The 26,076-nt window shown below is 58.5% G+C and overlaps 1 protein-coding gene across 1 annotated transcript in view; it reads right to left on the bottom strand.

Moving 5' to 3' along the window:
• MGAT3 (beta-1,4-mannosyl-glycoprotein 4-beta-N-acetylglucosaminyltransferase) overlaps positions 1-25,874 on the bottom strand; it is a 30,953-nt gene extending 5,079 nt beyond the window's left edge. The window contains exon 1 of the mRNA XM_034987476.1: positions 25,734-25,874. The gene's annotated coding sequence lies outside the window, so the exon portion shown is untranslated. The remainder of the gene's footprint in view (positions 1-25,733) is intronic.
• Between the last annotated feature and the right edge of the window lie 202 nt (positions 25,875-26,076).

Genomic DNA, 26,076 nt, shown 5'->3' on the forward strand with positions numbered 1-26,076 from the left:
GAAAAAATGCACAGGTCTCAAGGAAACACATTTAATTCTAACATATTTAAAAGAATAAGTAAAAGTTCCCCTTCATTACCCCTTTGATCTGTTTGAGGTGTGTTGCTGGTTTTATATGCAGTATTTGTTTTTGATTTCCTATTTTTCATAAATATTATCATATTGGATATTAAGTACAATCAAGCTGTTTTCCTCAATCAATGATAAAGAGATTTTCGTATCAGTGGTAATAAATCTACCATTTCCTTTTAAATCCCACACAATATCCCATGGTTATTTTGAATGAATCACTCTCTATTCATGAGTGACTCATGAGTATAACCATTCTTTCTATTCACTTACACAGTTCAATTTATCAATTAGCTTATGGCTGTGGAATGGAGAGCCTTGTATATTGTTTTTTACAATTTAAGTAAACTTTCTATTGCAGAATATTTGTAGCGTATCGGAAAAGTTGCAAAGATAGTACAGAGGGTTCCCTTACACTCCTCGCTCGGTCTCCCCCGTGGTTAATGTCTTACACCACCATGATACATTTGTCATAACTCGAAAATTGAAATGGCCACATTACTATTAACTGAAGTCCATACTTCATTCAGATGTGCTATTTATCTCATGAATGAACCTGCGGAGCAAGAACACACTTCTGACCATAATCCTCCAGCTTGTTTTGTCCTAGAGCCCAGGGAGGTGGGCAGGCAGGCTGGGAGGCTACACTCACTGGGCCAAGTAGGACCAATGATGGTTGGATGATCTATCGAGTCTCGGGAGGGGCTAGGACAGGAACTGACCTTTGGCATCTGGTGTTTGCATTTTCCCTTCCATAGATCCCCATGAGTGAGGCACTGTCCCTCCACGTAGAACATTCTTTCCCTTCAAATGTTCCTTTCTGTGGCTTCTCCTTACTTCTCTGGGTCATTTGGGTGCCTTGCTGCCATACACTCCCCTCCACTTCCTAACTCTGAGGACAGCAGGGGAGAGTGGAAAGATGCACACTTGGCTTCAAACTTCTGTGATCTTAAGCAAGGCTCCTCGCCATTCTAAACCTCAGTTTCTACACCTGTGAAATGGGTACAGCGTTCCCGGTGGGCAGCAGGTGCTCAATAAATTTCCGTCCTTTCAAGGCTGGAAGATTCCAACATACTTTTCTCTAAGCTATGTGGTCATAAGGCACAGAATCATGAAATGTTTGATCTAGAACAAATTTTAAGAACCACCTCCTCCAACCTTCTAATTTTACAGAGGAGGAAACCAGGACCCAGGGGGCTTCAGGGACCCGCCTGATGTTACAAAGCTGGGGCAGGAACCTGGGTGGCTTGCCTCCTGTTCCACCCCCTTCCCAGCCTCACGTTGGTGAGGAGTCCTGAGCAGGGTGGTGAGGAACAGTGGAGTGGCTGCCAAGTCCCCTGGCCGGGGTACTTGCACTATCAGGTCCAAGGGGACCCACCTCCTCCAGTTTGAATGCCCAGCCCTCCTGGAGCCTGCCCGAGGGTGGCTGGTACAGCTGACTGCCGGCAGTCGGGTAGGACAGTTGGGGCGGAGAACTTGGCCTCTGCTAAATGTCAGCTGTCCCAGGGCGGGGGCGGTTTGCTGCTGGTCTCCACTGGCTTTTGGGAAGGTGGGAGGGAGGGGCTGCTCCTTGGCAACATTTGGAAGTAGGTCTTCTGGGCTCCACTCTCTCTAAGGGATCCCAGCCCTACTCTGGCAAAGTGAGACCAGGCAGACCAGGCCAGCAGGGTGAGTGGCGGGGCAGAGGGGTGAGGCCGATAAAGATGGGTAGATAGGAGTTCCTGCTGTGGCAGAGGCCAGGCATCAGGCAACACTGCAGATGGGAGGTCAGCACAGCAGAAGCCTCCAGACTGACCCGCCAGAGGGCCCTGAGGACCTAGTAAGGCAGCCCTGATCCTTCTGGCAGGCTCTTCTTTCCCACTGGTTCCAAGCTCCATAGAGGAGCACACCCCCATCCTGGCCCTTGTTGGACTGAACTAGCCCATGAGCTGTGGAGGGCGGGGCCAGGCTGCCAAGTAATTTCATTACTTGGGCTGCTTAGAAAATGCCAAAGCACACGGTGGTCGGCCTGGAGCAAGTCAGTGCCTCACAGACCAGATTTTCTGGGACACCTTCACTTTCAGCTTCACTCTTACTCCCCGATCCCTTTTTATCTTATCTTCATGTATTTCTTTAATAAATGCTTGAAATATTTTTTTTCCCCACTGAGTGGCATCTAAATAGGAAACTGAATAAATAAAGCATGGGCTCCTGAGGTCTCATGCAAATCTCATGCACCCTGGGAGGTTACTGTAACCACCTATTTTACAGATGGGGAAACGGAGATTCAGAAAGATGACAAGGCTTTTCCCAAAGGCCATTAGGACAGTTCTGTTCCCGTGTCAGCACCTCCCTCCCTCCTTACAGCTGAGTTGAGCCCTCCAGGTGGCCCAGCTGTGGGCTAAATCCGCGGAACCAAATTAGGCCCCAGCTGGCAGAATTTCTACCTCCGTTATAAAGCTTCGTCGAGAACCCATCAGGTATCACAGCAAAGGTCTTTGACGCTCACAAACCAGTGACTGTCCCAAGCACATTCCACACTAGATCTCATTGAATCTTCTCAACATGAAGCAGGCCCCGTTGTCATCCCCATCTTACAGATGAGGACACCGAGGCCAGAAAATGACATAACTTACCCAGTGTCACACAATTAGTAAGGGTCAGACTCTGTGGGGTCCAGTGGTAAATCTGTCTTTCCATCTGCCACATTTAACCCAAGTAGGGTGACACCCATGAAGAGTTTACTGGTGGCCAGTGAAGACAAGCCAGGGGATGGAAGAGCCACCATCACATCTGACCCACACAATACCCCACAGGATGCCCACCTGACCCTTATCACCCACTCACGAAGCAACTACTTATCAAGAGCCCGCTGTGTGCCAGGCACTGTGCTAGGCCCTGGGAACCCAGGAGACAAGGCAAACGAGGACCCCACCTCCGTGCAGCATACCCAGGGGTGAACGGGACAAGGGACTGCAATAAATTAGAAATAAATGAGTCAAGTAATACTGCACATTAGAAAGAGTCGTGCTCCAGAGAAAAAGCTGGGTAAAGGCAAGGAGGTAGAGTGGGCTCGGTGACAAACAGGGTGCTCAGTGCAGGCCTAACTGAGAAGACGGAGACTTGACAAAGACGAGGGGGCAGGGGAAGAAGGTTCTGGGAAAAAGGAACAGCCGGTGCTCAGGAGGGAGGCGGACAGGATGGGCCCAGATCACACGGCGCCTGGGGTCACAGCAGGAAATGTGGCTTTCACAGGATTCTGGGCAGAGGAGGAACATGACCTGACTTTGGTCTGCACAGACTCACTCGGGCTGCTCTGTTGAGAGGACGCGGTTGGCTGCAGGGTGGAGCAGGGAGTGCGGCGAGGAGACCTCAGCACCATCCAGGTGTGACGGGGGCGGCTTGAACCACGGTGAGAGCCGTGCAGAAAGCGCTTAGGTTCTGTTGGATTTGCTGAAGACCTGGATGTGAAGTGTGAGCAAGGAGTCTGGACCGAGAAGGACGGAGAAGCCTTTGACTGGGGTGGGGGCCACCCCTCAACAGCCTTCACGGAGATGGGTGAACAGCAGAGCTGGGCTTTGAGTCAGGCCGTCTCTGCAGGTCCTCGCTCTCACCCTCAAGCAGCATCCCTCCCAGCAGATGCAAACACTGAGGCTGAGTGAGGGGCGTGGCCAGTTGCTTCACCAGCTAATGGCAGAGCCTGGCTGTTGACTTTGGCCTCTGGATCCAAATATCATGTCCTTTCCACAGTATGCTTGGTCTAGAAGCTTCACAGGGTAGATGGGGGTGGGGTGAGCAATGCTTTGGATCTGACGTCCCCCTGTGGGCTCTGGGAGGAGGAGCTGGGTTGGGGAGCATTGTCCAGCTCACCATTCTCCACTCCCTACTCCTGCTGGCTGGCATGCATTAGCTTGAGCCCCTCTGGGAACTCAGGACCCCAGGTGGGGTGCAGTGGCCAGGACCTGCCTGGAGAAGCAAGTTAGCTGAGGAAGAACTTGGGGTCTCTAATGGGCTGGCCCACTGCCCTCCAAGGCCTACTAGGCAGGCAGTTCCCTAAGGACAAAACCCCCGTCTGGGTCCCTCCTGCTGCTGAGGATGACCTTAGGCAGCTCAGAGGCCATACTTAGGCCCTTACTCATTTCAGTAAAATTCACTGGATATTTCTCCAGTGCTTGCTTTGTGTCAGGGCCGGCCTCTCTCGAAACCAAGTGGCTTCTGCCCCAGTTTAGGAGGTACAGCAACCTCCCATACTGAATTATGCCAACCCTCCTCCTGACTCCCTGCATCAGCCTCTGGGTTTATATAGCCACTGTCAACCTGAGTCTCAAGAATGCTTGGCCTCTCTGAGCTTCAACTCCCCCATCTATAAAATGGATATAATCATTCCTGTCCTGCCTATTTTATATGAGACACCAAATCAGAGAGACCAGTCCATAGCCCTGCCCTGTTGCCAATGCTCACCATGCTGAGCTCACCTTCCCTGACCTGTCTCCCCAGCTGTGCTACCAGAAACCTGGGGCAGGGAGCTGTACACAGAAGGTGCTCAACAAAAGCACCCTGCATTGCCCTGGGCCTCCTCAATGTGCTCACCATCACTTCCATACACACAGACTCTGGAACAAGACTCCAAATCCTGGCTCTGCCATCTCCTGTGTAGCCTTGGGCAAGTTCACAACTTTCCTCCTTTTTTTCATCTATAAAATGAGGGTTCAATAATCCATATAAAGTGCCTGGCGCATAGTGAGTACGAAATATACTATAACTCTTCTTACTCCTGTTGCTATATCCCAGCCTGGCAGAGAGAACCTTTGGGTGGGGGCACGGCAAGAGTAAAAGCTTGGAGGTGAGCCTCTGGCAAAGCCTGGGCCTTGGTGGGTGCTGTCCCGTCTCAGAGGAGCAAGGAGCAGAGCAGGGGCTCAGCAAGTGAAGCCTAGGCAGAAACTGAGCCGGATGGTGGAGGGGCTGGGGAAGGGCGCCCTGCTTCCTGGGGAGCTGGGGAAAGGAGGAATTTCAGGCTCTCTAAGAGCCTCCCCAGCACCCCCACCCAACATACACACACCCAGGGGCCTGGGTCTCCTGAGTGAAGGTGGGGGTGGGGTGCTGGGTGCTTCCTGGTAGCAGATAATCAGGGAGGGGGGAGGCTAAGGCTGACCCTGACCCAGGATGGTGGCAGGATCAGCCCACCCTGGGCCTCCTCTTCTTGTGCTGACTTGCGGCTGTGGCCATGCCCCAGAAGGTGCCCTTGGGCAGGTTTTCTTCCTTCCCTCCTCTTCCTACTCTTTCCTTCTCCTCCTTGTGCCTTCTTTCTCTGGGCTCTGCTTAGAAGGTTGACTGGGTAAGGGAAGAAAGCAGATGAGCCCAAACCCCACAACCCATCCATAATCTCAGGGTCAGGGCTCAGGCTGTCTGGGGGTGGCTCTTGGGCAGAGAGGACAGGTGCTCCCTGGAGACCACAGGCTATGACTCCTGGCCAGGCTGACAGTAGCCTCATGGATGCAGACATACCCTGACAGCTGTCATCGGAGTGACGGGAGGCTCCTGTGGAGCTCTCCATGGTCCTGAGCTCGCCTGCGCTGACCACGGTCCTAGCTCAGCCCTGGGAATGGCCTCCACCAGCCTCTCACTGGCCCCTGCCAGCCTCCTCCGTGGTTCAGTGGCTCATGTCTTAATGGCCACTTCCCCTGCCCACCATTCTCTGGCCCCCTTCCCTGCCTGCCTCATGACACCTGATCCCCGGTGTCCTCAGTTCTGGAGCAGCCACGGGGCACTCAACTCCTACACTGGGTGAAGGGATCAGCTGTGTTCTGCGTCCAGCAGCAAAGAGGTTTGACACCTAGTAGGTGCTCAGGACACTCTGGAAATGCCATGAGGGGAAATCTTGGGAGGTTGCACAGCTCACCTCATCTCCACTCTTGGGCAGGAAATGGCCCATCTACAAACCCCACCTGGGAGCACCTCTGAATGCACCCCACATTCGAGCCCCTCATCAGGCTCCCTGCTCCACAGGAAGCCTGCTTCTCCCTCTCCCACTCCCCCCGCTTGTGTTCCCTCTTCGCTGTGTCTCTCTCTGTCAAATAAATAGATTAATCTTAAAAAAAAAAAGAAAGAAAGGGCATCTTGATTTTGAGCTGAAGTCTGCCTCCCTGTGCTCACCTCCACCCCATTCCAGTCTTACCCTATGTGACCCAAGGGCTCTGCCCATCTCCATGAGGGAGGCAGGAGGTGTATCTTGGCAGCAAACTCTGCCTAAGACACAGGGTAGGCACAGTGGTTGTGACGTCAGATCTGAACACTGCCCCTGACCTTGGCAAGTTATCCTACCTTTCGCGGCCTCAGTTCCCCTTCTCTGTAAAATGGAGGTACAACAAATGCCTTAATCCATGCAAAGGACTAGTAACTGTGTCTATGCATCAAGTAGGTGCTCAGTGAACATTGACCTTCATTGTCACTGGAAATCAGGAAGATTTGGCTTGAACCCCAGTGCTGTAATTTACTGTGTGCCCTCAGGCAAGTTACTTAGCCTCTCTGAGCCTCAGTCTTAGCCGTAGAAGGAAGATATCCTCTCCCTTGCAGTCCTGTCGGGAGATCTGGATGAGCCGTGGTATCAAAGCATCCTGCATGGAGCCCAGCACTTGGTAGATGCTCTAAAAATGCCTGTTTCTTTCCTTCCATTTGCCTTTCCTGCCAGGCAACCAAATGCAGATGACATGACTAAACACGCCAGGCTTGCTCCTGGCCGGCTTTGTTAAAGGACTGAGCCAGTTGGAAGGCTGCTTACTACTGACTGGCACCCAACACCCTACCGGGCAATCTCAGTGACTCATCTGGCTTTCGGAGCCCGGGGAACCTGGAGCCCCACAGAGGTTCCAGACTCCTCTCCCGGGGTCTGAAGGGCCCCGGAGTAAGAATATTGTCCAAACCCTCACCCCAGGCCAGTGCTCCTGCCAAGTGCCCATCTGGCCTCTGCTTGTCCAATTCTTAGCGTCACCCATTCCAAGCACGTTGGGCTGATAGAAATTCTTCCTCCTATTGACCTAAATCAGCCTCCCTGGGGCTTCTGCAACTGCTTCCGGGTCCTTCCTTGGGGTTAGGCAGAGCAAGGCAGCGCCTGAGGAATCAGAAGACTCCGAGGCAAAAAAAGAGTCCTTCTAATGTGAGGTTCCACGATCCTACACGGAGAGACGGGCAGAGGAGGCAGCTACGGAGTCCGACAAATTCCAGAATTCTGGCAAGATGCGAGAAACAACTGACGCTCTGTTTATTTCTTTAGCTTTCATCATTTTATTCATTCCTTCAGCTCCTATCCATCAGGCAGAGCTCCATAAGGGTCAAGCCTACACGCGGGGGTCACCCCACAGCCAGCGCATCATCCAGGCTACTGGTGGACATTTCCCAAGACCCTGCAGTGTGCCAGGCGCTGCCCTTGCAACAGCTGGAGAAATTGGGGGCCCTTCCTGGGGCCCACCCTGGAGGAAGGTATGTGAGTCTCCATTTTATAAATGAGGAAATGGACGCTTCAAGGTTAAGCTACTCGCTCAGCCACACAGGGCTTGTGGGAATGAAGCAGATGGGAACCAAGATTCCCCAAGCACGCTGCACCTGCCGACAGGTAGACCTGGGGCCCAGCGGGGCTGCATATTTGGGGGTTCTGTCTGAGGCTAAACACGAACAGCTTAGCTAAGGGAGGGTCTGATGTACCCTGATGCCCAGTCCCCAGGACTTCTACTCCCCAGCACTCCCCAGAGAGAAGTCGGCTCAAAGGGCCAGCCCTGGCCAAGGACCCCAGCTGCCCAGGAACTGGAAAGTCCTGGCAAACCCTGTTCACCATGAGGCGGGTGGGAGAACTGCTGCTACTCCCAGCCACAGATAAGAAAAAAGGCCCAAAAGAGAGGCACAGCTACACTGCGAGCCATTCCTGGACCAGCCAGATGGGGTGCCCAGGCCACTCCCCCGGGCACAAGAATCTGGGCCCTACTCTTTCTTGCTGGCTTAGCTCCAGGGCAGGGGGCTGGCTGAAGCTTCAGCCCAATGCTCACGCTCAGGAGCCCTTTCCATGGTGAATCCCACCCGTCCCCCTCCCCCACAACCAGCCCATGTGCCCTGGCCCTCTCTCCTTGCTCCAAACCCCTTCCCACTCGGCCTGATTCCAGCCCCCTGCCAGACGCCTGAGAACTTTCCCACAGAGTGGTTGTTAGCATGTGCCTGAGAAAGTGGTTCCCAAGGCTGGGACCTGCCCTCAGCTCCCCGGGGCCTTCTCCTCTTTCCCCACTGGTCATTGACCCACCAAGGACATCAGTGTCTGGTCCCCAGAGGCCCATGGGTAGGGAAGACAAAGAACATTTCCACGAGCTCAGAATGTTCTATTGGACAGTGCTGGAGGCTAAACAGATTAGTCATGCTCAGGCTCAGAAGCCTGCAGTGGCTCCCACTGTCCCGCACTCAGGCTCATGGCTGTTGTGACCCCTGCCTCCTGACATCTGGCCCTACCTTGCCTTATTCATGTTAAGGTCATGGCCACCACTCATCACACGCTTAGATATGCACCAGCTGTCGGCATATGTTTTACATACACTTGACCCTCCCAGCCACCCTTGGAGGTAGGACTTATTATCCCCACTTTACAGATGAGGAAACCGAAGCTCAGAGGGCAAAGCAACTTGCAGAGCATTCCTCTGCTCACCTGTGCACACCCACGCGGCCTCCACTTACGGGGGGTGGTGCCATTGGCCTGAGCGCCAGAACCCCTGAAGGCTCTGAGCGGAGCAACCCCTGTGCCCGAGGGTGACCAGTAGCGGCTTCCAGAGCGACCCAGCAGCACTCTCCGTGACAGTGGAAACAGCCAGGCTATGCTGTCCAACACACCAGCCGCTAGCCCCACGTGGCTACCGAGCACTTGAAATTGACTGGGAGACGGAGGAACTAATTTATAATTTAACTTAATTTGAATTTTAGTCTAGTGGCCACATGTGCTAGCTGCTATGGAATTGGAGCGAGCAGGTTTAGACGGGACTGGGGAGGACGGGGCAGGGGGCTGGGCTGACCGCACCAGCCCTGGGGGAATGGTGGGGCTGGGCTTGGGAGGAGGCAGCAGGAGCAGAGGGGAGGGTACAGGAGGCGAGGAGGCAGCCTGGGGCATCCAGCCTGGGACCTAGGGCCAGGGTGGGGAGTGGCGCTGAGCGGTGAGCAGCTGGGGTGGCAGAGGGAGGGAGCAGGAGGAGGGTCCCAGCCTCAGGGGAAGACGTGGGCTGGAGGTGGGACCTGGGAAAGTCTGGAAAGGAGGAAGGGGAGGAGCAGAGCCACAGAGGAGCTGAGCCCAAGCCCGGGGAGGGGAGGCACCTAAGGGTGCAGGGGGCTGGGCCTCATTGTGCAGAGGCAGCAAGGTGGAGCCACGGTGTTCAGGTCACAGGGCTGTGGTGAGGATTTCATGTATTTGAAGTGTTTGGAACACTGCCTGAGAGAGCGACCACCCGGTAGGGATGAAACAATATCTGGTGAGGGGCGGGTGAATGTTTGCCACAGGAGGGAGACTGCGGCATCTGAGGAGGAAGCAGGGACTCCTGGTGGGTGCCTTTGGGGAGGGGAAGAGGGGGCTCAATGCAGACACAGACCAACATCCCACAGAAAGGGCTCTGTGGGCACTAAGAACAGGTGTCCCCAAACCAGGTTCTGGGGAATCCCCAGGGTGCTGCTGGGACCAGATGACGACGGGGAGAGGTAACGAAGCCGGGGACAGCCCGCCAGAAACAATCAAGAAGATGCTCTCTCAGCTTTTCAATTTCATACATTAGAGTTCCTCCTAAGATTTCGTTTGCAGAAAAACTTCTATACTAAGAAAAGGTCTAAAACCCCCAGCCGGGCAGAGGTGGACGTCCATCTCAGAAGGGCTGCAAGGGCTCCTGATGGCCACATTCACAGCCGGGGCCTTGGGGAACAGCCATGCCAGGAGCTGGCCGTGCCTCTTGCCTGCATCCCCTCCGTGGTCCAGAGAGGGTATGTGGACGCATCCCAGCAGGGGTGCCAGGGCTGCTGGGGCAGAGGTGGGAGGAGAGGGTGGCAGTCACCCAAGCGTGACTGGCGGCCACCGAGCCGGAGATCATGTCTCTCCCAACCCCTGCTTCTGCCCTGTCACAGTAAACCTCAGCAGCGACTGGCCTTGTCCCCGGCCCTGTTCATTCCATTCCCACACACTGATTCTCCAAGTCAGGCTGACCCTGTGTTCCCGGAGCCCAGCATGGGGCCCGGCCCAGACATTCAGTGAATGTCTGGGACAAGCCAAAGGGATGAGCACTAAGGTGGAATTTCAGGCACAGGGATCTGACTGTGTCCCCGTCAGCAGGGCCACATATAATCATGGATTTGCTGGATGAAGAATCAAGAGATGCAGCTGCCCTGCTCGGGGATGGGCCCTGCGGGGAGGGAAGGCACCCAGGGGCTGGGGTGGCGGGGGGGGGGGGATGTGTGGCTCACAGGTCGCTGGTGCCTCTGCCCTGCCTGAGGTGGGTGGAGAGAGCAAGATCAGTCCTGGTTTGGAGCTGGGGGTGCAGCAGGGAACAAGATGCATAAATGAGGTCCTCCCCTAGAGCCCAGTCCAGGGAAGGGACAGAGGACAAATGAGAAAACGGGCCCACAGAGGATGCCAGGGGTCAGGGTGGGCTTCCCAAAGAGAGGACATTACAGCTGAGACCCGAGAAGGAGCCACCTCACAGAGGAGGAAACCCCCAGTGTGGTGACAGCAAAGTGGGGGGGGCGGGGGGGGCGTCTGAGTCTGTGAAGGGCCTGTGGAGCCTAGCGGGGCTGGCGAGGACACCCCACACTTCAGGGGCTGCTTGGGCAGAAGCCTGGGCCCCCCATTTCAGTGGCCACCCTCCAGAGTCAGTAATCCGGATGCAGCTAAACCCTCTAACTGGGCAGGGCTGGACTGGTCTGGGGAGCAAATGGGTCTGGAACATTCCTCCCAGAAGGCGGCGCCTCCATCATCTTCACCTTCGGGCACTTCCTGAACGGCCTGGCTGCCAGATGCTGTATGCCTTATTCCATTTATCCTCACAGCCATCAGGGGGTGAAGAGACGGGCTGAGTGGGGGGCTGAGGGACCTGCCTGGGACTCACATCTACTCACCACTTCTAGGGGTCCTCATTCAGGGGGCAAGTTCTCGGCTGCTGCCTTCAGCCTTGCCCAGGGCAAGGGCTTTCCCCCACCTCCACCCTGGCCCCCAGCAGGAGCCCGAGGGCTTGCCATTTGCAGGTCACATACCTCCCTGGTTCCAGCAGGTGACCAATCACAAGAGCCCTGTGCTCAGGAGAGCTGCACGGCCAAAATCCCGTCGGAGGCTCCCCTCCACCTGTAATGGTGTGAGCCCCCCAGGGCAGCGCTCTGTGAGGCCAGACTACGGTGAAGTAAAACCATGTTTCACAAAGCCCAGGGCTCCTGAAAGGCCGCAGGAACTGATCACCCTGGATGGGGTGATGCTGGGATCTGCGGTACCCTGAAGATTCAGGGTCTGGTGTTCTAAGAAGTCAGGAAACCTCCCTGCCCTGGTGAGGCCTGGACTTCAGGAGGCTCCAGGGGGCCTGAAGTCCATCGGGGGACCTGGTTCATGCCCGTACTGCCCTCCTTGAGCCCATATTTCTTCCCCAGCTCTGCTGGATCCGAACTCTGAGATGAGCAAGGCGTGGTCCCACACCAACTGCACCCACCGTTTGGCGGGGGGTGGTTCTGGGTACTTGCTGTCAGCCTGACCCTGGCTTCCAGCCAGTTGGGCCCAGCTGCATGGCCTGGGGATGCCAAATGCCCCCGCCCACAGCTGCCCCTCGTCAGCCTGTCACCAAATGGGGGAAGAAGAGGGCGTGCTGGAGGCCTGTCCCACAGCTGCCCTCTGGTAGGGGACTAACTGCCTCAGCTCCCTTCTCTAATTCCATCCCTATGTCGGCCCCCTTCGTTGTTACAGATGAGGAGACAGTTCAGGGATCCGAGTGACCAGCCTGGCTCACCCTGAAAGTGGTGTCTGATGCAATCCTAGGGCCTCCCACTCCCTACCACTCCACCCAGCCTTAGTATCCCCCCGGCTCCTCTGTGCCTGGACCTCCGCATGCCCACTTCCCCTCACCTGACCCACTACCTGCCTCGGGTCCCCGCAGTGGCACCCCACAGTGTCCCTTCCCCGCTGCTGCAACCCCGTGTCTGGCTTTTTTATGACTCCATGACAGGGGCTTCCTCCCCGGAGGCTGTCTCCTGCCCCCCCAGGTGGCAGTCAGCGGGCTACTTGGGCAGCCCGGCCTGGCCTGGGGCCCGCTCTGGCCTTCACCTGGGCAGGTTTCCTGGTCCCACCGCTTCCTAGCTGAGGCACCTCACCTCCCAGGGCTGCAGTCTCCTCGTCTGTTCCAGGTAGAAACAGGCAGCCTGGTGGCAGTGACGGCAGCCCCACCCTGCTGGGGCTGCTCCTTGGGGCCAGGTGCTGGGGACGTGGGTGTGTGCGCACACACGAGCCGTTTCCAGGTGAGGGGCCTGTCAGTGCCTGGCGCTCGGTAAACCACGTGCCCATCTCCTCCTGGAGACTCGCCTCCTCCCTTGCTGGGTGGAAGGTCACCGTGAACTGTTCCCAGACTCCCAAGGGACCGCTGGGCGTTTCCGGTGGGTCACGGATGGGAAATAGAGGAGCGGGGTAGCGGCGGAAAAAGCTGGGAAGTAGTCTCTGCTGGGGGGACCCAGTGTCTCACACGAAGTGGGGGCTTGCAGGGCCGCGAGAGGAGCCTGAATCCTGACTGCCCCTCAAGAGACCCTGCACGGTAAAAAAAAAAAAGAGAGAGAGAGACCCTGCATGGTTCATTTGTAAGTGGGCTCCATACTCAACACCCCGGGGGCGGGGTGGGGGCACAGTTGGGGGTGAAGGGCTCTCTGGGAGTGGAAGTAGAGGCTGGACTCTGTGTGGCTGACCACGGATGAGAAACTGGGGGCCCAGAAGAGACCCCCCTCCCCCAAACAGCTGTACTGTACTGCCTGGCTCCATGCCCAAGTCCACCATGAGAAAGGCATTCATTCCTTGTGGTGGGAATTACCCTCTCCGGGCTCCTTCTTAAGAGGGTGAAGACAAATCAAACCCCGGCAGAGAAGAAGGCTGGGGGGCAGAGCTTCCCGCATCCGTACTGCTGGGTCGGGGGATGCATGCGGGGTTTCTGGGGGACTCCTCTCTCACACCCAGCTTAGCTCTAGCCTCCCCTGGGGAGCTGCCCTCCCCCCCCCCAGCCCACTCAGAAGCCCCCTCTCAGCCTGGAGAGAAACTTCCTGGCGGCCAGTCGGCCTGCCCTGCAGGCTGTGGGCACCTGAGTCCTGCTCCTGGTGCTGGACAGTGAACGTCAGTGTGGTGAAGGCGTGAGTGCCTGATTTGCCGTTTGCAGGTCGGGAGGGCTGCTGAAGGCCCAAGTGAGCAGGACTAAAGGACTTCCTAAGGGCACGGGGCCCCCTGTCATCTCTGCGGGGGTGCAGGCTGGGGTCTATGGCTGGGAGGGGGGCAGGGCTGGGTCTGGGGTGCCAGGAGGGAGAAGGAAGGAGAAAGAGGAGGGTAGGGTCCAGCCAGGGTGGGGCCGAGGAAGCAGGAGGGGCCGCAGGAGCCAGTGATAATCGGGCAGATTATTAATCATTGATGTGCAGCCAATATAGAGGAAAGAGAAGAAGCTAACCGCTTCCAACTCATAAAAGAATATGCCACCAGTCCTTCAACCAAGTTGTCTGGCCCTCCCCATGCAGGCTTGTCGCTCACATACCCACCCACCCACCCCGGAACCCCCCGAGGTTCCCCAGAGACTCCGGTACTTCCAGACCCAAATAACCCACCCTGCCCACCAGGAGCAGAGCAGGAAGGGAGAGGAGACAAGCCCAGGGGGCAGGGCGGAGAGCAGCTCTGCCCAGCCTCAGCTGTCACATCTGTGGAAAATGGAGATCACCTTAAAGAAAGCAAGGCCCGTAAGGTTGGGCTGAGTGCTTTCTGGTCACTTACTATACCTGGGTTTCAAAGTCGCCATCTGAACTGTGGGACCATCCCAACCCCTCACCCCATGAGGGGTAAAGAGGGCCGCATCCAAAAAGCCTCGACATAGACCAGTCCTCTGAGATCCTGAGTTCATCCCCTCCCGCTCCCCGAGGCGGGGGGCACAGCAAGGCCTGTTGGCACCTCCTTCCAAAACGCTCCCAGGACCCAGCCCCATGCCTCCTCCTCCTCACTGGCCTGCCTTTTTTTTTTCTTCTTCCTGTCTTGACATTCTTACTTTTTGAACAAGGGGCGCTACATTTTCATTTGGCACTGGGCCCCACAAATTCTGTCACTGCAAAGTCCCCATCAGGCCACATGTCCCCCATCTCCAGCTCACCCCCCTCCCACAAGACCCTATGCCCTCCCAACCCACCCCCCCCAGTCTGGCTCAGAATGAAACTCAAGCTCCTCTCTGGGCCCACAGGCCCTGCCAATCTGGTCCCTGAATCTTCGCTGCCCTCTCCTCCCTCGTCCACTGGGCTCCGGCCACAGTCCCCACTTTTCATCCTCAGGGTCCTCCCCCTGGCTTTTCCTCTGTCTGGAATGTGGCTGCCTGCTCGGAGGGGCCCTCCCGCCCCAGCAGCTAGAGTGGCTGTCCCCTCCCCAGGTCATCTGCCACCACCACCCCCACCCCCCACCCCCGCAACCACTGCGGAAGCAAGCTGTCTCTTTGTTTACGTGTTAGTGGTCTGTCTCACCCACCCACACCCTGGCGCTCGGAACGTCAACAGCAGGAGAGCAGGGTCATCATGAGCCTCAGTCATCGGTCACCGGGCTCGGCGGCTCCCCACCCCCTTGGACAAAGCCTGGCCCAGAGAAGGCGCTCCAGAAACAGCTGTTGCGTGACGACCGAACTCTGAAGAGAAATGATGACAGACTCTGAGTGACAAGTATCATCTAGTTTGGGGGGCCTGGGGCAGCAGGCCTGGCCAGTGCGTACCCACACCTAGCAGGGTGCTCTGTCCTGCTCCCGGGGCCCAGAGAAAGCCCCCCCACCCCCACCTCGCTCCTCAGCCCTGCTGAGATCAGCGAAGGGTGTCGGGCAGTGCCGGCCCCGCCCACCAGGCTCCCCCAGCCTCCAGGGGTACAATGTACAAAGGGCCACTTCAGTGCGGAGCTTCAGCTCCATCTCCAGCCCAGAGGCCTGCGGGTGGGGGAAGGGTGGGGAGGATGCGCGCCTCGTCTGTCTTCATGGGGCCTTTGCACAGGGCCAGGAGGGCCACAGATTCAAGCCACAGCGTGGACAGGCTCTGTTCCATGAGCTGCACCTTGGGGAGTGGTGGGGGGGAATGCCCCTGCACGGGGCGGGGGGGGCGGTGCCCTTGCAGAGGTCAGTCCCGTGTACCCAGGCAGAAGCAGAGGTGCTCCCATGGGTACTTCCCCCTGGGCACAGGGCACAGGCAGGGGGGTGCAATTGTCCTCAAGAGGCTAGAGTGCCGTGGGGTTAAGGGACAGAGAGGAGCAGACCCGGTGGGTCCATGGCTGCAAAACCAGGCACAAAGAACTCACTCAAACAGTTGTCCCAACAACCTGAGCTGATAACCTGTGACCTGAGCCTGGCACCCAGGGACACCGGGACGACTTCAGGCATTCCCAACATTCCTCCTCCTGGGCCTCGACGTGACGTGACCGTCCACCCATCTGCCCAGGCCAGGAGCCCAGGAGCCATCCTCAATCCTCCCCCTTGCGGACTCCGCACGTCTTTCACCAAGCGCGTCTATTCCATGCCCCAATACTTCTCATCCCACCTGTCCCGCTGTGCCACTGTCCATGCTGGTTGCATCACCATCAGCACTCACCTGGACAAGAGCAGTGGCTTCCTGGGGGCCCCCTGGCCTGGTCCCCGTGAACCAAACAAAAGCCACAATCCAATGCTCCCCCTCCCAGGCTGGAACTCCTGCCCTCAGGAAAAAGTCCAGATCCTGCAGGAGGCTCCGAGTTCCTGTGTAATCTTTCACGCGCCCAGTCTCCAGGTGGGCTCAGCTGAACCGCACTTCCCCCCGGGCGCCCCTGGCCTGCCCCCCAGGGCTCCTCACTCCACACTGGGCGGTGCTGCCTGGCTCCCCTGGGGCCCCAGCTCCCGGCCTGATGCAAAGAAGGTCCTGACCTTGGCTTGCTGAATGAAGACGTGACCCTCCCCCGCAAACCCACACACCTGCACCTGCAGTCAGCACTGCTGGGCTCTGAGGCCTGGAATGGGGCTTGGAAAAGTCTAGATCGGCCTGGGCAGAGCATACCCGGATGAGGTGGCTCATCTCCATGAACCGGACGGGGTCGCTTGCCATGGGAGAGCAGTGGTGGAGAGGGGGGACACGGGAAAGGACTCCAGCCTTCAGAGCAACATGATGGCTGATGAGCTGGAGGAGGCCCAGGAAGGAAGAAGGCGAAAAACGAAGTGAGTGCGGTTCACCACCGGGCGCTCAGTGGCTAGCACCATGCCTGGCGTGCAGGAGGGGCTCGACCAGCTGCTGCGGTGGGAAGAATGGGCTGGAACCCTGGCTCTGCCACCCACAGCTCTGGGACCCTACTCTCCCCAAGGCATTAAGGGGAGGCCGCTGACACCCCCTGCAGGGTCCTCGCAGGGATCTGGGGAGGTGACGCGGCTGCTCCTGGCTCGGAGCCTGCAGCTCCAGGGCCCTGGGAACCCGAGCAGCCCAAGCCCCCTCCTGCGGGAGTGGCGGGGCCGGAGCAGGTGCACAGCTGGTTGGCTCTGCCACCCTGGGCACCTGGGGAGCCCCTGCGAAGCTGCAACAATAAGCCCTTTCTCTTTTTCCTCCCCAGTTAATCTCAGCCCACCCCTGCCGGCGAGGAGCCATGGCCCCCTTGGGTTAGGCCCTGACCGTCTCCGCTGGGGACACTCAGGAAGCCCCCACCAAAGGGCAGGGGACACCATGCAGGGCTGCAGGCACTGGGCCCCTGCTCCTTAATATGGAGCCACCAATCTGTTCCTGCTCCTTTAATCACTCAGTCCTTCCCACCTCCTAGATCCAAAGACCATTCCAAGAAAGGCCCGCAAGTGCCCAAACGTCCCACTGAGTGTGGGGAAGAAGACAGAACAACAGCAGTGAGCAGACCATCACCACCAGGGGACAGGGTCCTTCCAGGAGGCAGGTGGCCAGGGTCCAGGCCTCAGCCACACCACGAACCGCCCAGGAGAACTTGGGCACCAAGGGCAGCACTCCTTCCCAAGTGAAGTGCTCCATCTCAGCTCACTGTCACACAGGCATCATGCGGAAACTGAGGCTTGGAGAAGGGACAGGCCTTGCCCAAGGTCAGGCAGCAGCAAGCTGTGGGGAGGGCCCGGCTCAGCAGAAACCACGAGCATGCGCACCAACGCTCACCCAGGCTCCAGACCTCCCCATCCCTGGACCACCTCGTTTTCCCCAATGACCACTGGGGGACTTGATCCTCCAGCATCTGTGCTCCCGGTTCTGGAAGGGCTGCATTCTAGGTCTGCTGCTCTGTTCTCCTCCTCTGAGTTCCGTGACCCAGCTTCTCTGGTCTGAATCGAGGGGTGCTACTCAATGCTGGGGATCGGAGCGCATACCCACAGCTGGGCAGGAACGCCCTTCCCCACCCGGCCCCCCGTCTCTCCAGGACCATGCTTCTGACCACCCCTGGCCCTGCTGGCCTCGGCCCTCACCAGTCTGCACTGCAACAGACCCCAAGACGGCACTTCCCAAGGACAGAGACCTTGGGTCACGTTTCTTTGGGGTCAGGGCCTGGTACCTCCTTAGCGGGTATCTGATAAACACCTGCTGAATGAATTAACCGGGTGGGCCGGAGGTACCGGCAAGATTCTATACCGGCAGAGCCAAAAGGACGACAGGTCATGTACGATGGAGCTGTTCCTGCTGTGTGTAGGCGAAGGGGACGTGCACAAAACCTACGCGCAAAGATACACATGGGGTCACACCCTGAAGTCAGCAGATCTGTGCCCCTGGCACCTAGCCTGGGCCCGGGCACTTGTTGGACAACAGCTGAACGAGTGAATGAGAGCTCTGTACCGGGCACAGGGGCAGGGGCCTGGGGGAGACAGAGACGGCATCCTCACCCAGGATCAAGGCTCAGCCGTGAGGACAAATACCATTTCCGCCAGGCAGAACTTGACTACGTTGCAGGAGGACCCCTGGAAAGGCACTTCGGGGTAGGAGTCAGTAAGGAAGGCAGTCAACAGTGATGCACACCCACTGGGGTGAAGCAAACAGCCCCGCGGGCCACCTCTGGCTGGAAGAGGCGGATGGCAGCACCTGGGGGTCGAGTGGGCCGGCTTTCCAGGTGGAGGTGGGAAGGCAAGGGCTCCAAGGCACTGCAGGAAGGGGGTCAGAGGTTTGAACGGGAATTTCGGGGTGCCACATCCCAGCAGCCCCACACCGGGCACTCTCTCACTGGCCCCATTTGCAAGAAGGAGAGAAACACAAGCTATCTACCACAGGTGCACCTGTTCTGGGGGATGTGCCTGGGGCCAGGCAGCTCCCACTGGTCCCCCTGGAAGCCGCCCACAGGTGGTGACCCCAGAATCAAACACATGGGGAGCTCGCTGTTCTCAGGGCATCTTTTCTTAGACCTCTCTCCTTGAGATTATAACTTCATTTTTCTGATGATAAAGGTGCCGCATACGTTCTAGAAAATTTGAAAATCACAGCGAAAGCAACAGGACAGTATCAGCCACCATCGTACCATCCCCCGAGCTAACCTCTTGGTCTCAGTTCTCACCGACTTTTTTTCCTACACATCTTTTTGCTGAAATGAACCATCCATGTGGATTTCCTGCCAGCTTTGGGACAGCAAGCATTTCCTCTAAGGAGCTTTCTCCTCTCCACACGGGAGGACCGAGTGCACACCTGAGCCCTGGGGTCTCCGCTCTCCTGGGCTTCTTCCCAGCTCCCCAGACCTGACCTGGATCCTGTAGAGAAACACTCCAGCTTGGGGAGAGTGGGAGGGGTGCAGCCACACAGCCCTGGGCTCACCTACAAGCCACAAAGGGACTAACAGCCACTCTCCGTGGTACCCTAGGTCAGTCCCAAGCACCTCAGGCCTCCAATGTTCCCTCTGTGAAACGGGCGTGTTTGGCTGGCTGCATGGCCTCTAGGCTCCCCAGCCTGGTCCCCTGTCTGGGCTGAGGTGACAGTCACCTGAGCTGGGCTGCACCTTAGAGTTGCTTTCTCTGCCCACTCCACTGGCATCTCGCTCAAGGCCCTGCATTGTAACCAGGCCCTCGGTAGACCTGCCCTGCCCTTAGGGTTCTCTTTCTCAGCATCCTGTGGAGCAGACAGATGGAAATTCTGGCAGGGAGAATCAGCCCTGTCCTTGGGGTGGGGGTCAGGCAGGGCTTCCTGGGCAGGGGGGTCGGGTCTCAAGGGATGAGCCAGCCCCTGCCAGGAGAGGAGGGGAAGGCCCTTCCAGACGAGGGACAGCATCTACAAAGGCCAGGAAAGCTAACCCCCGGATTCCCAGTCTAGATGGGGTGCCCAATGCCTGGAGGCAGGGACCACGAATTCTGTTACCTCCCCGCCCAGCGGCGGGTACAGGGCCACTGCCCATACCAAGGGGTAGCCCCAAACATTTCTAAGAGCAGTGACATGCCAGGCCCCAGTAGCAGCCCTCGACACCCCTGCGAGGGGGTTTGCCTGGGGTCCCTTTAGGACCAGTCCCTCCTGCACAGCCAGAATCCGCCTGCCCCACTCCCAGACCCCCCAGCCCTGGTGGAGCCTCAACAGCTCTGCTCTTCACCTTGGGTTATGGCGGGTGTGTGACCTTGAACCAGTCGCCCATACTCTGTGGGCCTCGGCTCAAAGACTGAAGCCTGTCTTGGGCTGTTCCAAGGACCAGATGGGACCAAAGGCCTGGCTCTGCCTCCCCAAAGGGGATCCCAAACCCCTACTGTGTGCCAGAGCCCCCAACACATGCCTCTTTGTTTCTCTCTTCCGCCAGCCTGGAAGAGGGGTCTCTTCCCACCACTATCCCTTAGAGACGCAGAAGGCCCCTCGGGGGCAGGTTTTCTGACTCCGGGATATGGGCGTAGTTGAAAACCTACACCAAACCTCTGAGCCACTGCTAGAACCAAACGAGATAATGTGTTGGGTGCTTTGTACATGACGGAGTGCTGCAGAGTCATTGGTTCTTTTGCCCAAAGGGCAAGGCTCCGGACTGCAGAACCACCTCCTGGCTGTGAGCCCGGCGAGTCGCCTGCCCTGCCCAGGACTCAGTTTCCATAGAATGCAATGAGGATTACTTAAGCACCACTGCCCAGTTATCCTGTGATACTGAAATGAAATCATGCAAGAGAGCACCAGCATCTCGCTCCCATTCGAGCCATCAGTGAGTTCCGACCATTCACCATCACAGTCCTAGGAGATGACTGGGAAGGCGTCCCCCTCAGTCTTTCTCCCAGACCCGCCAACCTGCGCGGCTTCCCGCCCCTCTCACCATCACCATTCAACAAATACTTAAGAAATATTTATCAAATGCCTCTCTCTTCCACGTCAGGCAAGGGGCCAGCCCCCGGAGACTGCCTGTGTAGCCCAGCCTGGAAGCCCAGCTCCTCCCCGGCCATCGGCAACCCTCCCCGTTCCCCCTTCCCTGGCCACCCTCACTCACCCAGCACGACGCACCCAGGCTGTGTGCCAGGCCCGGGGTAGCCAGAGTGGGGCCCTGAGCGATTTCTCCAGAGTGTTAAGCAAGCTACGTGGGGTCCATGGCCAGCTGGGACCTGTTTCCAGAAGGAAACAGCAACAGCAGGTGTCTGGGTAAAGGGGTGGGGGAGTCAGCATGGTGCGTGCAGAGCTGGGTTAGGGTAGGAGAGAGCAGAGGCCGAGAATGCAGGTGGGGGAGCAGGGTCCCAGGGATCTGGGCTGAGGGCAAGGGGGTCTCTTGAGGCGGCCTGGACTCCGCTGGGCTGGGCAGGCCTTCCTGGAGCCCACAGGCCTCAGAGCCCCAGGACATTATTTTAAAAATCGGGTTTGCAGCCCTCTCTCCCACAGTGGGATTCTGACTCAGTGGGGTGGGGTGGGGCCTGGGAAATATGTATTTTCCCCAAGCGTCCCAGGTGAGGCTAAGCAGGGCTTCCAGAGACAGCCCCAGGACGATGGGAAAGAAGGGAGTGACCCCAGGGCTACGAGGAGGGTGGCCTGGAGGCCAGGACACCAGTGAAGTTGCGGTCTTGGGCATCCAAGCTTCAGAGACCACTCTCCTCTGAGTGACTGAGGGGCCTAGACTCGGAGCCCCAGCAGGCGCTGGGGTCCTACAGGCTGGATACGATCCCAGCCCTGCCCCTTCCTGGCCCTGAGCCCTGGGCCCCAGGCACCCTCAAACTGCCAAATGGGGATAATAATAGTACCTACTTCGAGGGAAGTTAGGAGGCGTCGCCGGGATAATGCAGACAAAGTGTTTGGCCCAGCGCCCGGCACATAGTAAGTGCTCGATAAATAGCAGCAAATGATTATGACTCAGAGGTCAAGGTGGGGTAGAACAGCCTGGGAAGTCATCCATCACGGGTCTCTGTCAACCAGAATCCTGGAGATTGCCTCTGGCCGCCCTCCCTCGCTCAGACCCCCATCTGGGCTGCTCCTTCTGGGAAGTTCCCAGCCTGCCCGGAGAGGGCAGCTGGAGGGCAGACCCGGAGGAGACCCCAGTGTCAGCAGGGCTCCGGCCTCCCGTCCTGGCCCTCATCCTGCCCCTCCGCAGGGATTCCTACTTCAGTGGGAACCACAGTCTTGAGCCAAATAAGCTCTAATTTCGTAAAACAATGGAGCAATGAGATGCGCGAACGATTCTTATTGTTCCAATTTTATTTGTATGAAAAAGATGAAAATAAGTGAGCCCACAGGGGACTTTCCACTTGAGGCGGTGCAAGAAAAAGTATTTGGGGACCCTGATCACTTCCTGGATTCCTGGCAGGGCCATGGGCCCATGTGGCCCTGTTCAAGACCACAGGAGGATGGTCTACTACCCTCCACCACACTGCTTCCGGCCCGACCCAGGGCCTCACTTCCCCTTCCAGGAGGTGTGGATAAGCAGGGTCCCTGTGACCATCCCTCTGTGGTCTGAGGCTGCCCTCCTGAGGGTCAGTCTCCTCCAACAGGGATGAAGAAGGGGGAAGGATGGGGAAAAGGACAGGGCCACTCCCTGGGGGGCTGACGATCATTAATTCACTTCATCATCCATCCATCCATCCATCCATCCATCCGAGCTCCTAGAGGACGCGGAACACGCGATAGCAAACACGTTAACGAGACAGACGTGGTACTCCGCCGGTCCACAGCAAGGAGCTTCCCTGCACGACTGACGCTCAGCTCGGATGGAGAGGATGGGTCATCAGTAACAAGACACTGTGCCTCCATTTCCCCATCTGCAAAGGGGATGATCATGGTACCGCTGTCATGGGTTGCTCTGGAGACACAACAAATGTCAGGTATTGATATTTTGATGGGCAGGCAGTGTGCCCAAGAAGCTGTAAGGCTGCGGGTGATGGCAGAAGGGGAGAAGGGTCTGTGCGATTCGGGGTTGAGGGCTGGCACAGAGTTTCAGGGGACATGGGGAGAGGTGGGTGGAACAGACATTCAGGCGGAGGGAAGAGCATAAGCAAGGGAATAGAATTTGACATTTGAGGCCTATCTGGACCATATCTCAGAGCTCTGTCAGGCGGAAGCTTGGGATCCAGCTGGGTCATTCTGTGCAGACAGCCCAAACCAGGCCACGGTCAAGGGGAGCTAGAGCTGGAGTGAGGCAGGGTCCGAGGTGTGGAGGCTCCCAGGAAGGGAGGCACCAGCCCTCCTCCCCCCGTGCCCTGCATCTCACTGTGGGTACTTATTCAGAGTGATCTGGTCCTGCCCTCAACCTGTCCAATGTCCCCCGCTCCTCCCAGCTATAGCACGGCCTCGCCGCTCCCCAAGTCTACCCGACCAACAGGCTCTGGAGCCTTCTCTTCTCATTCAGCTGCCATTTATTAAACACCTACTGAATGCCTGGGTGCCGAAGTAGGCTTGTACCAGCTCCCACTGTGACATGGATGAGCTGTTGATATAGCTTCAAATGGGCCTTGCTGGAAGATTTATACCACAGAAACCTGCCAACACTGTTCACCGGGACCTTTTTTCTCCCAGAGAGACTGCTGCCCAGCATACCATTGCCCCTGCCCCAGCAATGGACACAGAAAGGCAGGCCTCTGCCTATAGGGACTCACAACAGCGACGTAGACACCTTATCTAGAGGAGGAGACTGCATCGTCTCCAAGGAGGCAGGGGATGAACCAAGAGACTCATTCTGAAAGTGGGGGCGTGAATGCTCACTAGAAATGGAACCAAGCTGTTCAAATAGCGCTAGTGTGCATCATTCCCATTTTAGAGGCAAGGAAACTGAGGCCCAGAGAGGCAGAGTCACACTAGTCCACAGCTGCACGGGAAGAAGTGGCAGAGTCGAGATTCAAACCTGGGCCACTGGATCAGAATCCTTGCTTTTAACTTCTGCACTTGACTGTCCCACAGTGCAATTATTGCCACCCTCCCCCTGCCCCTAAGCAGCCAGCACAGGGCTAGGCAAGACCACGGATGCCCAGGACTATTTGCTGCCCAACTAGATTCCATTCTCCTGGGGGCAAAGTCTGTGTCCTCTGCACCTGGCTGCCCACGACAGTGCCCCTCACAGGAGGTCATTGTGTTTGTTGGTCTCAGTGTCTGGAGAACCTTCTGGAAGGGAGCCCTGGTCCCCATGTGCAGGGCTAGAGCTGGCTAGCAGGAGGGCTGCAGCGTGGAGAACAAAGAGGCTTTGGCCTTGGGGAACACAGCAGGGTCTGCTGAATGTCATGGCTAAGGTGCCTGTGGGGGCAAGAACAGGCTGTCTATGCAGACCACCCGGCTCCGGCCACTGCCCCCTGCTCTGCTCTTCTCCCAGAATAACGTGAGGACGTGGACATGCAATTCCCCCCGCCCTTGGCTCCCCCCGGGGTCACATCCAGCCCTCACATGATCCTTATCACCACCAGTATGAGGTGAGCCAGTAAAGTGAGCCTGGCCCACCAGCTGACATCAGTGTCCCTGTTTTCCAGGTAATGATCCTGACACAGCAGACAGGGATTTCCCGACTACTTCTCAGGTGCTGGGCACCCTAAACTCATCGTCTCATTCAGACCTCTCCACAACCCTGTGGCGGACTCTCCCCATTTGACAGATGTGGAAACTGAGCCTCAGAAAGCGGACTTGCTTGCGGCCGCCCAGCCACCACAGTAAGAGGGATCCCAAATGTGGGTCAGGCAGCCCTGACCGCAACAGGGGCCCTGGGCAGACTCAGGAGGGGGTTCCGAGCCAGATGGCAGCACTCCCAGCCCCATCTGCTCCTCACTGTCCTCAGAAGCTAGTGCCAGCTCCCTGGTAGGGCCTGCCACCTCACCTCCACCTGGTCCTCCTTCCCGTCAGCCTGGGCACTCCTCTCTTCACCCTGCCCTGCTTGACCAGCACCCCCTCCAGCTCTCCACTGGTACCAGGCACTCCCATCTCGGAGCTTCTGCTCCTGCCATTCCCTCTACCTAGAGTGCCCTTCCCTCCTCTCCTGAGCAAGCCAACTCTTCCAGCAAGTTCTCTCTCCTCCTTGGGCTGTGGCGGCACCTCTTTCAAACTTTCAGAGGACCCTGTGCCTATCTCCCTAGCCCTCGGAGGCCCCCTGCCTGGATCTTTAGTAACTGCCCCGGGAGGTGAGGCGCCAGCGCCCACAGCTCCCCATCGGGGCAGATCTGGACTGGTGTCCCAGGAGTGAGGAGGAGTACCATCGGGATGGGGGCAGTGCTGGTTCTGGGGGACCATGGAGGGGTCTCTCTGGGGTAGTATTCCTGCGCACACCCCTTCTAGGGAGTCTTCCAGAGCTGGGAGAGTCACCTGACCTCAGGCCACCAGGGCTGGCTGAGACCCGTCTCTGCTTCTCACGGCACCCCAGCTCAGGCTCCACCATTCCCACTTACACCCAAGCGCGCTCCCCTCCCCACCCCCGGTTCCAGAACTCACTATTTGCAGATATTTATAGCGCCCTCCCCCAGCCAGGTTCCCTCCCCCGCCCTGGGCAGTGCAGTGAAAAGAGCGGGAGCCCCCCGCAAAGAACCGGGGGTGCTCTTCCCACTCCCCTCTGCCTGGTCGCCGCGAGCAGCCACAGTCCCAGCCCCCGCACCCGCCCTGCTCCCGGACCGCGCCTGGGCCTCCGCCGCCGCAGCCCCGGGTCGGGGGGTGGGGAAGGCGGGCGCTGAGGCCTCCCACTCCCAGCCCCGCGCCGCGCCGGAGGTTTGGGGGGGGGGTGGCACGGCGCACAAAGCGCCGCTCGAGCCCCGCGCCTCGGGGACGCCCCCCGCCCAGGCCGGGGGAGGGGATCGGAGGGATGAGGCTTTGCCCTCCGGGGCCGGGTAAAGCTCCGCGGAGCAGCCGGGTTGGGGGAGGGGGCGCCGGAGCTGAGTAGCCTCCCAGGCATCCCCCCCACCTCGGCCCCCCCCAGCACCCTCCCCCCGGCCCCGTGCTCCCGCCCCCGCCCCTAGGGTCACGCTCCGGGAGGGGGCCGTGGGAGCCGTGACGGGGGGCGCCGCGAGCGCGGAGGAGGCGGCGCGGAGACGGAGGCGGAGGGCCGGGGGTGCGGGGATGGCGGGGCTGCGGCGCGGGCCCCCGGGACGCCAGGGTCAACTCACCCATCGCCCGCTGGGTCTCAGCAGCGGCGGCAGCAGCGGCGGCGGCGGCTCCGCGGCCCCCGGGGCCCCCGGCGGGGAGATGCTGGCGTCCGCCGCAGCCTCTCGCCCCATCCCGGGCTCCGGCGGCGGCTGCGGTGGGCGCCCGGCATCGCGGGCGGCGCGGCCCGGCCCCGATCCCCGCCCCCCGCCCCCACCTCCACCTCCAGCCCGTCCCGCGGGCCCGGCGCGGCCGCCTGGCTGCACCCCGGGGCCGCGGCTGGGGGCCGGCGAGCGGACGGGCGCGGGGGAGGGCCCCCCCGGGAGGCGCGCGGGGGTGGGGGTGCGGAGGCGAGGCCCGAGCGCG

This window comes from Mirounga leonina, unplaced genomic scaffold (assembly GCF_011800145.1).
Source record: "Mirounga leonina isolate KUSES-001 unplaced genomic scaffold, KU_Mleo_1.0 Mir_418, whole genome shotgun sequence".
Lineage (NCBI taxonomy): Eukaryota > Metazoa > Chordata > Mammalia > Carnivora > Phocidae > Mirounga > Mirounga leonina.